At 33.6% G+C, this 17,440-nt stretch overlaps 1 pseudogene across 1 annotated transcript; it reads left to right on the top strand.

Moving 5' to 3' along the window:
• The first annotated feature begins 5,393 nt into the window (after positions 1–5,393).
• On the top strand, positions 5,394–13,596 carry LOC149208657 (cellulose synthase-like protein E6; annotated as a pseudogene). The gene is made up of 8 exons (XR_016252144.1): positions 5,394–5,660; positions 5,809–6,132; positions 6,429–6,545; positions 11,449–11,614; positions 11,856–12,076; positions 12,152–12,367; positions 12,458–12,805; positions 12,902–13,596. The product of XR_016252144.1 is annotated as a cellulose synthase-like protein E6 (transcript).
• The last annotated feature ends 3,844 nt before the right edge of the window (positions 13,597–17,440 follow it).

Raw genomic sequence — 17,440 nt, 5'->3', positions numbered from 1 at the left:
TTTTGGACTACTCTCTTGTAAGACAGTTGTATATACTTAATATTTTTATGCTAGGTCTTAGTATGCTTCTGGTTGTTTCCCCTCAGAAGCTACACCAAATTATTGTTGACTACTTCTGTTTGCCCATCTGTCTATGGATGGAATGTTGTAGATATCTTGAACTTTGTGTCCATCTTCTCCCACAATGTAGTCCATAATACACTGAGAAATCTTATATGCCTTTCTAAAATGATGCTCGTTGGTATCCCAAAGTGCACCTAGACTTGTCCAAAGAACACGTTTGTTGATTCTTGTCCATTGATGGTCTTTTTATAGGGCATCGGAACACACATCTTATTGAACCTATAAACTACCATGAACAAGTAGCCATGTCCCTTCCTGGTTGTCTTTAAACCTCCCACAAAGTCCATGGAAATGCTTTCCCAAGGACGAGTAAGTACAGGTAAGGGATGATATAAACCTTGTTCATGTCGCTAGGCTTGCTGGTACAACAAAGCATACATCCTCTTATGAACCTAGCTACCTTCTCTTGCATCTTTGGTCAATGCACATACCTTTGCAAGTTAGCCATGGTATTCCCTACACAAAAGTTCCATGCAACCTTGTAGGTGTGAGACTCTCTAATCAACTACAATCGCTCACCTTTAGGAACACATAGCTTATCCAGCCTATACAGTAACCCATACTGGAGATGGTAGTCAATGGTATTGTCACCATCGTTCACATGAATCTGACTTTGCAACTGCTGATACACCTCCTTGAAGTCCTCATCCTCTAAATATGCCTCTATGTATGCATCATGGGTCAATGGCTCCATGTGCATAAGAGTCCCCAAAGTTGAGATCTTTTATGTGGGTGGCCTTGACAGCATGGCAACAAACGTTTTGGTGTTTTCCTTGTTACACTTGATCACCAAATGAAATTATTGTAAAAACCCCATCCACTTGTAATTTTTGGTATGTTGTAGTTTACTCTGGGCCTACAAGTTTATAACGGTTGGTGATCTGTGTGGATTATTGTCTCCATTTCCCATCAGGTAATGCTTCCACTTCTTCACAACTTGCACCATGGCATAGAGCTCCTTGTTGCAGGTAGGGTGGTTAATAACTTCCCCATGAAACATTTCGAAATGGTAGCATGCAAGCTTTCCTCCTTGCATCAAGATAACTCCCATAGCATACCCACTCGCAATTGTCTCCACTTCAAAGGGTCTCTACAAGTTTGGTAATGCCAAAACTAGTGCTTGATTAATTCTATTCTTTAGCTCCTTGAAAGCCTTTTGCTGACATTTTCACCACTAGAAACTCTTTCCACTTGTTATGACGTGGAGTGATGTTGCTACCGCTGAAAATGAGGATATGAATTTCCTTAGGTACTATGCTTCCCCAATGAAACTCCTGATCTAAAAAATATTAGTAGCCATTGACCATTTCATGATGGCCTCGATCTTGTAAGGATCTATCTTTATTTCTCCTCCACCGATATTATACCCTAAATACACCAAGGACTGTTGCGTAAACATGTGCTTCTTGAGATTTTATAATAGCTAGTGCTTCTTCAATGTTTCCAGCACCTATATGAAATGTGAAATATGTTCCTTCCAAGTAGCACTATATACTAGTATATCATCCAAATAGAGAATAACAAATGAATCTATAAAAGGGCACATTACATCATTCATTAATCTCACAAATGTAGCTGGTGCATTACATAGGCCAAATTGCATAACTAACCACTCATACAAACCTTTCTTGCTTTTGAACGCAGGCTTCCTTGTATCTTCTTCTTTGACTTGAACCTGGTGATATCCATACTTCAAGTCGAGATTGGTGAAGTACTTTTATTTCTACAACTGATCTAGTAGATCATCTATCCTAGGTAGGGGGGTATTTATTCTTGAGCGTGAATTTATTCAACACCCTGTAATCTATACACATCTACCAAATCTCATCCTTCTTTGGCACAATGATGATGGGTGACCCACGTGGTGATGTGATAGGTCGAATGAAATGTTGTTCCAGTAGTTTCTTATTAACCTCACTTACTTCTATAACAAACTTCCTATACAACCTAATGTTTGGAAATGGGGAGTCTGGAAATAGTTGGATCTCATGTTCCACTTCTCTCTTAGGTGGTAACCATTTGGGCCCTCAGAACAAAACCATGTATGTCTGTAATGACTCCTCCAGTTTTTGTTTTTATTTCTTAGTACACCCATCTAGGGATGCCTTGCCTATTATTGACTCCTCTTCATATTGACATTCTCTTAAAAATAATAAAACACGCTTCCTGTTGGAGTTGATCAATTTATTGGCTTGGTTGGCAATTACTATTGAAATTTTTGACTTGCCTTTGTGCACATTGATAATGAACGATTCTCCATCCTTAATGAGCTAGTACTGATTGGCTCTCATCATGAATATTGCATCTCACATGTACATGTAAGGACGCCAAAACACAACTCCACATACATCAAGGGGAACCACATCTAGATCTACTTCATCAATAAAATCAACACTGATAACAAATCTAATTTTACGCTGTTTTGTTACCTTTAACTTTGTGTCCTTATTTACCCATCCCAGTGGATATGGGTTTAAATGATCACAAATTTTCAGCCCCAACTTCTTGACCATCTCTAATGCAATGAGATTTGCATGTAATCCTTAGTCAAACAATGCATCAATTATTGTCTTCTTGACTTGTATCTTTATTTGAAAGAGTTTGATCATTTCCTTCTCTTCTTGTTGCTGAAGGCTACTCATATTCACATCCTTTTTGTAGAAATTCTATGTAGATTCAAAACTTCTCATGTAATTTACTAAGACATAAGACTTAAATCTACTCTACTCATCTACAGAAAGAAATTCACGGTGGAGAAAGAAAATCTTAAACATGCAACATGATTCAACACACATACAAAGAGATTTATATAGGGGAAAGAAACTGATCAAAACCCCTTCCTATTTGTATTACATTAATCAAAGATAGAGAATAAATACAATGATTGCTCAATCCTGAGAAACCTCTACACCTGTATAGTCTATCTTACTTCTTCACACACTGAATCTGGCCAACACTCAACCAATTTCTCATCCTTACAAGCTCTTATTTCCTTGCACTGTTCCTTGAGGAATTAGGCCCCTATTGATCTAGGTGGATTTTGGTGGCCACCCACCTATCCCACTTGGACCCCCACAATTGTCTCTTTCAGTTTTTCAGTTTCCTTAATTGTAGCACAGTTTACTATTTTAGCAGTTTTTCAGGTATCGCAGGTTTTTCCTGCATCATTATTTCCTCTCGGTGAGATAGATATTCTAAATTTAACCAAAGAATTTGACACCAGCGAAATTTCTTTAAAAGTGAGCATTTCTAAGTGTCTATTCTCAAACAAATTTTAGGAAGGAAGTACTATAAAACTTTTTTAAAAATGAGCATGTCCAAGTGTCTATTTTTAACCATATTTTAGAAAGGATGTAGTATATCGAGTCTCAAAAAAGTCTTTAAAAAATTAAAGAATTATTTATATTTTGTTTTATAATGAAGCAACTAATTAATTTATGAAAAAGGGTTACTTTCTGAAAAAGGTATAAAATAGATTATGAAATGTCTAACAATGACATTATTGTATTTATATTAGAGATGCAACATTGTCTCAGTTGGTTTTTCTTTCCTTTTTTTGTTTTTTGGAGAAAATATAAATCCATCTCACTTCTTTTTGTTAAGCCTCTTTTTCATCTAAGAAACAAATAAGTCATTTAAGATATTGCATGATGATGAGCTTTTTAGCATCCCTGTTTTTTAAGTAGATATATCCGACGATAGTGATAATGCCCACTCTTGATATTTTAGAGGAGAATTTGGTAAAATGAGTTGGATGGAGAGAACTAGGAATGGTATCATTGAACTAGCGGTTTAATGGTACCTATTGCTCTATTCAAATGGATGGTTAGGATTCATTAAAATGTTTCCAGCGTGTGGGAGTTACTCTTCCAGCATGTGGGAGTTGCAATTTGATTACTATAAAAAAATGTGCTTTGGATTTTGAAGACTCTCTCAATATTAAAAGCACAATCTATTTTACATATTAATTAGAAATTATGGAAATTTTAAATATGCAACATAAAATATTTGTTTCTAAATTTGATTTAACATGATTAAAAATGAAAAGTTTTAATTAACAAATAAACAAAGATTTTGTTTGGTGATTTGGGATTTTAATGCTAATTAAATATATTAATTATAGATATGGTTAATTAAGAAGCTTTTATGGAAATACTTGATATGAAGTGATTTTGTTTGAATTTGTATTTTTTAAACTAAAATGGATTAATTTAAACAATTAATTTTTATTAAAATTTTGAGAGTTAAAATATAAATTTCTAATGGCTTTGCTTCAAATTCGACTAACAAACTAACAAATGAAAACTAGAAAGCCTTTTCAATTGTGAAAATATATTTATATTTTCAACAATGTAAGTCCAAACAATTTGAAGACAATCTAATGAATAGAAGTGTATGTTTACCTTTTTCTTAATGAGTTTGAAAAATTATTTACTTATTTACTAAATTTTATTGAGATTTTATAGGGTTTTAAAATAGCCACTCTTTACATTTTAAAGATTTTAAAATTGAAGACACTATTTCACTTTGACATATGTTTATGAAAAAATTATTTAACATTTATCAATAAAATAACAAATTTTTTTATAACTTTTCATTTTTTTTAAATTAAATAAATATATAAAATTAAATCCCACCTTCAAATTTGATCAATGCTGTCGAGTGTCCAGAATAGCTAAAAACAACTTTCACAGATTTTTAGGGCTATTTTCACTTAATAATTTCCACCTACCTAAACATTGGTCGTTACAAAAGTAAACTACACGAAAATCGATGCATAGCCATCTGTTTTTGAAACGATCATCTGCCTTGCCAGTTCGCTCCCGTCAAAATAGCACGCATATCTAACACCACCTTATCTGACTTTTAACTTCAACTACCAATCAAAAGGTGGAGTATGGAATCGTGACATAAATGGAAGAGCTTGTATAACTTCCAATTTAAAAAATAAATTGATACACACAAAATAATTTGAAACAGTTCAACCAATACATACAGAATGCATATTGTAGTTATATACATATATTGTCCTTATATTTAATAATTATTATTAATTTTGTTTTGTTGGGGTAAAAGTATAAAATATTATTATGTTTTTCATATATATTCTGTTATTTTAATGAAAGATGAAGGTAGGAAACATATTGGGAAAAACTTTATTAAGGTTGAATAAATCAGAATGTTCACTACGGTGCTGAGAAAGTAGAGAAGCCAAAAAGATATGTGGTCTTTGTCTGTCTTTGCTCATTGGTAACTAAAGCAAGCTGCCTATGGAGCCTAAGGGCTTTCCTCTGTATAAGACACAGGAAAAGACAGGAAAAGAAATCCTTCATATACAGAGCTTATGCCTGTGCCCACTTTTCTGCAATAATTGGTCTCATATATTATCGGCTGATGCATATCCCAAGTGAGGATTATTGGCCATGGATTGTGATATTTGTGGCAGAACTAGGCTTCGCCTACGGTTGGATTTTGGAGCAGGCCTTCCGGTGGCGGCATGTTGAGCGAAAAGTCTTCCCAGAAAGACTTTCAAAGAGGTAATAATCTGCTCACCTATCTTCCAGCACGACCACAATTAAATATGCTGCTAAACGTTCTGAGAGGTAATAATGTGCTCATCTATGCTTCTTAAACATTTTCATGGGTATGTTAAATGAATATAATTTATTTCGTGAAAATGGGCAGGTTTGAGAACGATCTACCGCCTGTTGATATATTTATATGCACCGCTGACCCTATCAAAGAACCTCCCCTCACTGTAATAAACACAGTACTGTCGGCTTTGGCTGTAGACTATCCCGTAGGAAAACTGTCATGTTATGTTTCTGATGATGGAGGATCATCGCTTACATTTTATGCTCTCTTCGAGCTTCACGTTTTGCAAAGGTTTGGTTTCCATTTTGTTATAACTACTCCATACAAGACAAATCACCAGAGGCATATTTCTCGGCAAGCTCTGCTCACGAAAATGAAAATATGTCCTTTACTGGAGAATGGAAGAGTGTAAAGGTAAATTTGTATTTCTCGTCGTCTTTTTAATCAAAGGAATTGATAACCACGTTGGGCTAATAATTTAGGTAATATTATATTTTTGAGGTGAAATCACGTGCCCAATTTTAATACATGGTTTATTGAAGAGATTTAAACCTGATATCATATAGTTTAAATAATACTTCAGACTTCTTAACAAATAACATAGTGAATACCAATTGAGTTGCAACCGAGCAACTCAATAATACTTTAAATAATACTTCAAACTAGTTAGTGCTTATACAGCGCTGGTTTTGTTTTATTGTTTCTATCAGAAGGCATATTTGGAAATGAAGGACCGTATCAATAACGCTGTGGAGATGGGAAGTGTTCCAGATGACGAACAGAAAGAACACATGGGCTTCAAAGACTGGATTTTGAGAAGCTCTAAGCAAGATCCTAGTGCTTCAGGTACTCCTCTGAACCAGCTTGCTTGATATGTAAAGATGCCGTGGTAACATTGAAATCACCAGAATTTCTACTTATACATTGGTGGATTCTGTCTTCTTTGTTAAATCTAGCAAGACCATGCATATGAAAACATAAACAAAACTAATGAACAAAAATATGAGAAGCCTGATTCTCAATCTATGAGGTAAACTCTCATTGGAATCTCATATCTTCATAGAAGCAATGAATACATTATTATATAGCCCACATATTTTTAATTTCATTATCCATTATCTTACTAATCTACTGTCCCTAATAATTTGCTGAAAGATCACTAACTACATCTATAAATTTGTTGTCCTGATTCTGATAACTCATAACACAAAATTTGTTGGCTAATTTGTGAGCAATTACATAGCTTTATTTTAAGCATTATCCTCAACACTCCCCCTTAATTCTTAATGAGGTGATTTGAAGCATATCGCTTAAGTATTCGAACTTCAAGTTGTTCATTTGTTGTACAAAACATTATTTGAATTTCTCCTTTTGCCACATAGTCTCTTATGAAATGATATTTGATATCAATGTCTTTGGTGTGATTATGAAAGCCTAGATTTTTAGTTATGGCAATGGTAGACAAGTTATCATAGTAAATAGTTGTGGCATATTTTGGTTCTTGTTTTAGATCTAAGAATACTTTCTTCAACCAAATTTCTTCACATGTTGTTGTTGCTGCTGCAATATACTCTGCCTATGTAGAAGACAATGAAATAGTTGGTTGCTTCCTTGAACACCATAATATTGCATCATATCCAAGGCTGAATACATAACCTGAAGTGCTTTTTCTATCATCAAAAGATCGAGCCCAGTCACTATCTGTATAACCAACCAACCCAAAATTATTTGATGAAGTATACCAAATTCCATAATTTCTTATTACACAGACATACCTCAAAATTCTTTTTGCTGCTCCAAAATGAATCTTACCTGGACTTTGTATGAAGCTGGAAATCAAGCCTACAGTGTGCATAATATCAGGCCTAGTGGTAATAAGATACAGAAGACTTCCTACCACACTCCTATAGGATTGAGCATCTACCTTTTTAGCTCCATCTTCTACAGAAAATTTTTCATTTGTATTCATGGGTGTGCTCATGGATTTACAATTTTCCATTTTCCATTTTTTAAGAAGATTTGAAACACATTTTTCTTGTGAAATAAAAATTCCATCATTCATCTGTGTCACTTCTATGCCAAGAAAATAATGGAGCAAACTCAAATCATTCATTTCAAATTCAGTCATCATAGCCTCCCTGAACTCTTTCACTAACAAATCACTTGAAGATGTGTATATCAAGGCATCTACATATAAGCACAATTATTATATCATTACCATTTGACTCGATATATAATGTGTTTTCATTTTCACTTCTATTAAACCCCTTTCTCAAAAAATGAGTGCCAATTCTATTGTACTATGTTCTTAGAGCTTGTTTAAGCCCATAAAGAGCCTTTTTCAATTTGTAGACTTTGTGTTCATTTTTTGCTTCTTCATATCCTTGGGACTGGTAAACATATACATCTTCTTTCAACTCATCATTTAGAAAGGCCGATTTAACATCAAATTGTTAAACTAACCATTTATATTGTGCTGCCAATGCCAAAACGGTTCTGATTGTATCAAATCTTGCAACATGAGCATATGTTTCATTGTAGTTAATACCTGGTTGTTGAGCATATCCATTTGCTACTAACCTTGTTTTGTACCTTTGTATTGACCCATCAAGTGCATACTTGGTTTTATACAGCCATTTCACCCCAATGGCTTCTTTTTCAGTAGGAGGATCCACAAGCTCCCATGTTGCATTCTTTTTAATTGTTGTCATCTCTTCATCCATTGCTTTGCACCAAACTAACTCTTTTACTGCATCTTCAAAACATCTTGGTTCTACTTCAATCTGAGGCATCAAAGCAAAATTAGTATAGCCATAAATTTCATTTAAAGATTTTGTCCTTTTTGGAGGAGGACTTGGACTTGAAACAGGACTTGAAGTAGCAGAAGATGATGGAGTGGATGTGGCCTCTGAAGTATTTTGATTACTGGATGGATTTGCAAAAACAAAAGATTCATCTTCTTGTACAACAATACTTGGAGTGTGTTGTTGCACATCACGATTCCACTGCCATTCTTCTTTCTCATCAAATAACACATCACGACTAATCATTAATTTTTCACTTTCTGGATTGTACAATCTATAACCTTTGGTTTCCTCACAATATCCAATAAAAATGCATTTCACACTTTTAGCAGCAAGCTTTCTTCTCTTTTCAGCAGGAACATGAGCATAGGCAATGCAACCAAAGACTCTTAAATGAGAAATATTGGGTTTTCTTCCACACCATGCTTCATAAGGGATAATATTTTGCACACTTCTTGTTGGGAATCTATTAAGTAGATAAACAAATGTAGCTACAGCTTCAGCCCAAAAAATGTTTGGAAGGTTTTTACCTTTCATCATGCTCCTAGCCATCTCAACAATTGTTTTATTCTTACGTTCTACAATGCCATTCTATTATGAAGTATAACTAGCTGTCAATTGCCTTTGAATGCCATTCATTTTACAATAAGAATCAAACTTATTAGAATTGAATTCTCCCCCTCTATTTGTGTGTAATGTTTTTAGACAATAACCGCTTTGCTTTTCCACGAGAGCTTTAAATTGTTGAAATATGACAAATGCATCAGATTTTTCTTTAATGAAATATACCCATGTTCTTCTACTAAAATCATCCACAAAAATAATGAAATATTTATTTTTGTTGAGAGACAAGGTTTGCATAGGACCACATATATATATGCATGCACTAGATCCAATGGTTTACTTGCTCTCCATGATTTTCCTACTGGAAATGAATTTCTATGTTGCTTACCAAGAATACACCCTTCACAGACATTATCCGTAGGACTAATAAGTGGTAGCCCTTTGACCATTTGCTTGTTATATAACAATTTCAAGCCTTTCATATTCAAATGTCCATACCTTATGTGCCATAGCCATGAACTATCGTCATAAGAAACATTTAATGTTGTACTTGCTTCACAAGGGAGATTGAAAGCAAAAATTATGTTTTGCAGCATATTAGTCTTAGCAATAATTTTACTGTGATCATTTTTATCATAGATTATGCATTTCTTGTCCTTGAAAACAATTAAATGCCCCTTTTCAAGGAGCTACCCCACACTCAACAAATTATGTGCTAAACTAGGAACATATAAAACATCATTAATGTGCTTTGGTTTTCCTTTTTTTGTCTTCACAGCAATTGTTCCCTTACCTTTAGCTTCAACTTGCTTGTCATCTCCCAATAGTACATCCGATTTTGTAGATTCATCTATCTCTACAAAGCCATCTTTGTTTCTTGCCATGTGATTGTTGCAACCACTATCCATAAGCCACACCTCTTTGGAAACATTATTAGTTGAATTATAAGCCAAGAATAAAGTGCCAACCTCTTCTTTTTCTTCAGAAAAATTAACTTTGTTTGTTTTTTCCAACAATTTCTTTCATAATGGCCAAATATTTTACAATAAAAACATTGAACTTGGGATTTATTAAGTCTTTTACTTCCATCATTGTCATCATTACCTCTTCCTTTGTTGTATGCAAAAAAAAATCTTCCTCGACCTTTGCCTCCTCTGTATGTTTGTCTTCTTCCTCTTCCTCTTCCAAAAGTGTTATGGCTTTCCTCATGAGAGGAACCACTTTTGTCTTTGAAAATATTTCCTCTTGCTTGAAAAACTTGCTCAATAGATTTTTGAGAAGATCTATTGATTCTTTGCTCATGAGATTGAAGAGACCCCATTAGCTCATTCACAGACAACTGAGTTAGATCCTTAGATTCCTCAATAGCAACAACAACCCCATCAAATTTTGTAGGCAAACTTCTTAAAATCTTCTCAACAATTTTTTGATCTTTTAAATCTTCTCCATAAGACCTATTTTCATTCACTATACCCATAACTCTAGTGAATTTTTTTTGAATAAATTCAGAGTTTTGCGTGCACAAGGTTTCAAATTCTCTTCTTAATGACTGCAACTTAACAATTTTTACCTTATCATTTCCTTGATATGATTGCTGCAAAGCATCCCATGCCTCTGATTTTGTTACTCCAACGAGTCACAGAAAAATAGAATCATGCAGTGCTTGCTGGATTAGGAAGAGAGCCTTTGAATCTTTCTTACGATTTTCCTTTAGCTGGTTTCTTTGGTCTTGAGTCCAGCGGGCAAGTGTGTGAGCATCTGGTTTTGTTAATTCATTCTCTATAAAATCCCACAAATCTTGTGAGAGAAACAATGTTTTCATCTTAATGCTCTAAAAACCAAAGTTCTCACCTTTAAACATTGGTATTTGTGGTTGAGAAATATTCATATTGTTGCCATTGCTGCTAAATGTTGAGCACTCCAACCAATAACTTGAATCTGCACAAGCTTCACAAAATTATGAAAACTCTTACAAATGGCTTTCACAAACTTTTGAAACCTCCTGCCAACAACACACACTTTACATATAAATCAACTCTCTTAACCTAGATCTGATACCATGTTAAAACTAGCAAGACCATGCATATGAAAACATAAACAAAACTAATGAACAAAAATATGAGAAGTCTCATTCTCAATCCATAAGCTAAACTCTCATTGGAATCTCATATCTTCATAAGAGCAATGAATACATTATTATATAGCCCACATATTTCTAATTTCATTATCCATTATCTGACTAATCTATTGTCCCTAATAACTGACTACATCTATAAATTTGTTGCCCTAATTCTGATAACTCAGAACACAAAATTTGGTAGCTAATTTGTCAACAATTACATAGCTTTATTTTAAGCATTATCCTCAACATTCTTCTCTACAAACCTTTCGAATGTATATGCAGATTATAGTGGAGAAATGGGAGTACAAGGACATTCAAGGTAATCAGCTGCTCAGTCTTATTTATGTCTCCCGTGAAGAGACCAAGAATTACTCACCATTACAAGGCCAGCGCTCTTAATGTTCTGGTAATATTTACAATCTTCTGGTAATATTTGTATTATTTGCAACCTTCTGGTAATATTTGTAATGTGTGTCTTGGTTGCTTGGTGGTGACATTTTGTTGTCTTTCTTTTCACTAGGGTTGGAATCTCATATTATAACATGTTTGTTTACGACGAAATTATCTAACTTGATTTCTGGAGTAACCGATAGATATTCTGCATAGGTAACAAATAGATTATCCAACTTCATCCCTCGAAATAACAGATTAGAATCTCTGGCTTAATGAGAAATGCTCCCTTTATTCTCACTCTTGATTGCGACATGTGCACCAACAATTGTGAAACACTTCGTCAAGCCATGTGCTTTTTCTTGGACCCACAAATAGGTCACAGTTTGCGTACGTCCAATTCCCTCACGGCTTCGATGGCATCACAAGGAACGATCTGTACGCAAACCATCACTTGAGGATTTCCTATATGAGTAAAGCCACACCTTCTACCAGTAGGATCTTAAGTTGCCCAACCATGCATTGAACCTAACAGGAAAATCATCACTTTTAGTGCCAATTTAAAGGAATGGATGGTCTCGAAGGTCCACTATATGGGGGCATTAGATGCATTCACCGTCGGGATGCTTTATGTGGGAAGGAAGTAAGGCATGCATCCTCCAAATCACTTAAAGCCTATTCCACTTCTAGAGCTCAAACGAAGATGCTGAAAGATGCAAGGGATCTTGCAAATTGCGCTTGTGAGGAGAACACCTTGTGGGGCAAAGAGGCAAAATTCCAACCTGCAGTTTTATTTTTAGTTCACTTTTAAGTTTCGTATCCTATATATATCGCTGAAATTGAACTTGATAAATTGCAGGTTGGCATGATTTATGACTGTGCTGTGGAAGATGCATTAACAGGTTTTGTTATACAGTGCAAAGGGTGGAAATCTATTTATTGCACTCCAAGGCGAAAAGCATTTTTAGGTGGCATGCCAGTGGACATGAATGAAACACTCATTCAAATCAAAAGATGGAGTGCCAGATTCCTGGAGTTTTTCTTGAGTAAGTTTTGCCCATATGTTTATGGGATTCAACAGACAAGTACAGCTCAGTGTATGTGTTATGGTGTGTTCTGTCTATGGGCTCCCTCTTCTTTATACATACTTTGCTACGGTTTACTTCCTACCCTCGCCATGCTTAACGGCCTATCATTATTTCCCAAGGTAATGTTTTCCTGATCAAATTCTTCCATATTTCTACATCACAGACCATGTCCTCATTTTCATTACTGATGATTATAAGTTTGTGGCAATGAATAGGTTTCAAATCCATGGTTCATCCTCTTTGTCTCATTAGCATCATCTGCATATGGGTACCGTCTGATAGAGTTTTTGTGCATCGGGGGTTCGTTTAAGAGTTGGTGGAACGAACAGAGGATGTGGCTGATTAAAGGCATGTCATCCTACTTGTTTGCTTTAATCCATGTTTCTTGCAAGATGCTTGGTTTATCGGAGGTAGGCTTCGAGTTGACAAGAAAAGTAGTGGATAGTGAAGCAGCCAAAAGACACGAGGAAGAAATGTTGGAGTTTGGTGTGGCATCTGCCATGTTTGTTCCACCAGCAACTTTAGCAGTAAAAAACTTGACATCATTGGTCAGTGGACTAGCAAGAATCATGCGAGAAGGATATCAAACTTTTGACAGTATGATTTTGTAGTTACTTTTGTGCAACTTCATGGTGTTAGTTAGTTATCCTATATTGGAGGCCATGTTTTTGAGGAAGTACAAAGGGCGAAAACGTACTTCCATTACCGTTGTCTCCATTTTTGTTGCAGTTTTTACGTGTTCTGTAGCTTCCACGTTCGTTCCGACCTGGTGAAAAATACGTTTGGTCGAAGACTCTCTGTTCAATGTTCAAGTATGCATCAACGTTAGTCTTTTTATTTACTTCGTGTAGTTTCAGAGATTTGGACCAGAATTGCGTCATAGATATGGACAATATTAGCGGAAATTAAATTCATATGCTATATCATGTTTCTCATGAGTCCTCCACCAAGAATTATGATATCATCTTTGGATTTAAAACCTTCTAAGGTTATATTAATTTATCTAATTTTTCAAAGGTTTTAAATTACTTTTTATTTATATTTATATTTAAATAAAATAATTTTATTATCTTTTATATTTATGATTTTGATTTTAATGAGTTAATATAATGGTGACGGGATTAAATTTTTTAATGATATTTTTTTTTTTCTTTCTAGTGAGATGATATATATATGGTGTAGTCTAATTTATAGATGAAATAGTTTTTTTCATTGGAATTTGGTGATACAATTTCAAGCAAGATTATGCTTTTTTATTGTTTAAAATATTTTTTGAATGTATAAATAGATCCTACATATTGAAAACTTCCTAAATTACTCAAATTTTACAGAAAATTAACAAAAAAGTCTAAAAAAAAGCTATTTAGTTATAAGTTAGATTATGCCTAAAACAAATAGTCAAATTTATAATGTAGACTTTATTTTATGACATATTTATTCAAAATTACAATTTATTTTTACAAATATTCTACTCACCCTTTTCTGAAGAACATTATAATAAGTGAAATAAGTCTTCTTTGTCCTCATCTATTATTTGTTGGCATTGCCACAACCCTTCTTATGTTAATGCATAAACTCAAATCGACTGATGGCATCCAAAATCTAGTATCACATTTCTGGTTAGGATTATAGTAGTAAATTAATAAATTAGGTTTGTTGGTGGTTGAAATTTGTTGAGAATTTTTCTTAATAATATTTTCTTACAATTTAAAATAATTATGACGTATATTTTGATTGTGTATATAATAGACGAATAGTCTTCAAATTTCTTTTTCAAACAACTACTCAATTAAGAACTACAGCAACTGACATGTAAATACATGTTTACTTTGTTAAAAACATTAACTCTTTCTAATATTTCAAATTTTGAAACATATCACAAATAATTTGAAGGTTATAATATTTACTTTGTACCACACTGATTTGAAGATTATACCATTTACTTTGTAATACAGTGTTTTGGCGTACCTAAAATACGATATTTTGAAAAATATTTACGAGATTGAAAATATTGATTATCTCGTATTCTTGTAGAACATTGTTTAGGCCAAATTAATGCTAGATTTAACAAATTAATGCTAGATTTATTGGGAGGCTTTTGCATGACAATTGATTAACGGCCTCAATCTGATTGGGATCAAAGTCATTTTTGAGTTTTTCTTAAGTGTATAAACACCATTTAGTAATGGCCTAATATAATAATGGTTGTTGTGTTGATGAAACAAAAACAATAATAAAAAATATAGTTAATTGTCTGAAGCGTTTAAGATTTCACCATTTATTAAGGATAATGGTTGTTGTGTTGATGAAACAAAAACAATAATAAAAAATATAGTTAATTGTCTGAAGCGTTTAAGATTTCACCATTTATTAAGGATTTGAGGTTTAATGATATATCAAGTAAGTATCGGGGATTTAGGGTTAATGTGTTTTTTTTGAAAAACTAAGAGAATACAAAAAGAGGAGTGTGTAAGAAAGGAATTTATGGTATATTGCATATTTTTATTTGGTGATAAATTTTTTCAATAATATTTTTTATTTAAATAAACTTGGTATTGTAATAATAATTTTAATGGAAAAATCTAAAAATATTTAGATGTATTTTTAGACTATCATAGAAATTGAACATTAAATTTTTTTTCCAACTAGAACCAAATATTCAAATTATATCAAATACTAATTCTTATTATTCAAATAATGTCCATCAATATTTTCATACACATAATAGAAATGCTCATACAGTTTTTGAAATGACAAATATTTACATTATAGATGCTCATTGAAGGCTTAGGTAGTCATCCCACAACATAGATAGTCACCACTATCACATTAGAGGATCACTTTAGATAGAAAAGCACATAGCATATAGGGTAAATAGTTCCCCAAAATTTGACATCTTGATAATAAAACAATAACAACAAAATTTTACTATGATAACATGTGGAACAAAATAAGTGTTTACTTCTTGCAATAACGAACTACTTGCCTTTATATTTATAGCACTTCCCGATTTCCAAAGCCATACTATGCCACTTCTTCATTTCAAAAACCATAATAAATTGCTCACCTTCATTGGTTCAATTACTTATTAAAAGAACATACATTTTTAAATTTATTGTACAAATTTCTACAACTATTAAACTCTCGGTATGAGTTTCATAAAATTATTATTAATTTATTTTTAGAGGAATTTTTTTTTTTGGTTTGGTACTAGAGGAATTGGCAACTGGGTCGGGTTTGTAATTGGGTATGAGTTTCATAAAAATATTCTTAATTTATTTTTAGAGGGAATTGTAATTTTTTTTTGGTACTAGAGGAATTGGGAACTGGATTGGGTTTGTACTTGCATGACATGGGATCAATTCCGAGTGCTACTATTATGCCTTCGTGGCCTACGATAGTCCTCCTCTTCATAGGGATGATTTGAACCTCAAATCTTTTGGTTTACACAATACTTCATATCATGACGATCACCAATTGCGCTACACCCTGGGCTAGAGGGAATTATAATTTAAAACTAGAAAAACTTGAGATTTAATTATATTTTTTTCTTAATAATACCAAATTTTTGTAATACACTACTTGTCTAAATAATTTCAAAGTAACAAAGCAATAATAATTATATCATAATAAATCCATTAAAAGAAAAATCATTATTAAACGTAGAAATGCATATACAAAACAAATAACATTATCTCTTGTCGCACATATTGAGGGTAGTAGAGAAATACCAATTAAGCTTGTGAAAATGAATTGAATGATGAAAGTTAAACTCTCTAGATAAGGACATATAACTTTGGTCATATGGGGAGGCTCATGGTAACCAACCCCATGAGTGAGGCATCTCTTTCAACAAAATGCAATAAGGAACAAAAACATTAATAAATCTCAAAAGCCTTACCAATTAAGCTAACACATCAAAATGATGTAAAATGAATTGTTCACAAAAAATTTGAAAACTAACACATAAGAATTTTGTGGAACAATATGTTAACAAATATCTATGTCCTTGTTGTGAGCATATTTAATTTAATTTTAATATTGCTATACTAGTTCCTAAAAATAATTATTCATAATCTTATAGTTATTTGAATATGTGCTTCAATTGGTAGTATAACAGTCCATAAAATAATGTAGCGTCCATCTCATAATGGAATGAATATATTCACAATTGGTGGGGACAAAAGAACTATGCATAACATCTCCCAATGACATTCAAGCAACCTGTAACACCCTCCTCCCACATCTACCCAAGTAATAGTCCAACCAAGGTAAAATGTGACGAGAGGCTACTATGATGGGATTCAACCTCCTATGTGAACTCAAGGAAGTGGAATCGAGGGAAACACAACATACAGACCTTCCACACCAGCATGAGGACTGCCAAGAACCATCCCAACCTTTTCGGCAACTAGACCTTGGGTCCCACTGAATTTTTAGACCAATTAACCCCTGGACTCTCCCATGATATGGGCATGCCTATGTCCAGAGGGCTCTAGATGCTCCCACAACATGGCATGCCAGCGTCTAGGGACTTTTTTCTTAGTGTTGTGCTAGCGTCCTCAGGATTTGAGCCACTTTTTTAGGGCCAATGCTCGGGTCACTGCCTAGAATTAAATGACACCTTCAGAATAGAAAGATAACAAGGGAATGATGATAAAAATGTAGTTACTTAAACAAGGGCTTGACTGGACCCATACTAGCCATGACAGGAATTTCTTCAAACATATCACAAATATGTAATCTATAGGTGT

Source organism: Pinus tabuliformis, chromosome 1_2, assembly GCF_031772625.1.
Source record: "Pinus tabuliformis cultivar Carrire ecotype Pingquan chromosome 1_2, CPIR1, whole genome shotgun sequence".
Classification (NCBI taxonomy): domain Eukaryota; kingdom Viridiplantae; phylum Streptophyta; class Pinopsida; order Pinales; family Pinaceae; genus Pinus; species Pinus tabuliformis.
Note: the sequence above shows the minus strand (reverse complement) of the source record. Positions and strands in the feature narration are given on the sequence as shown.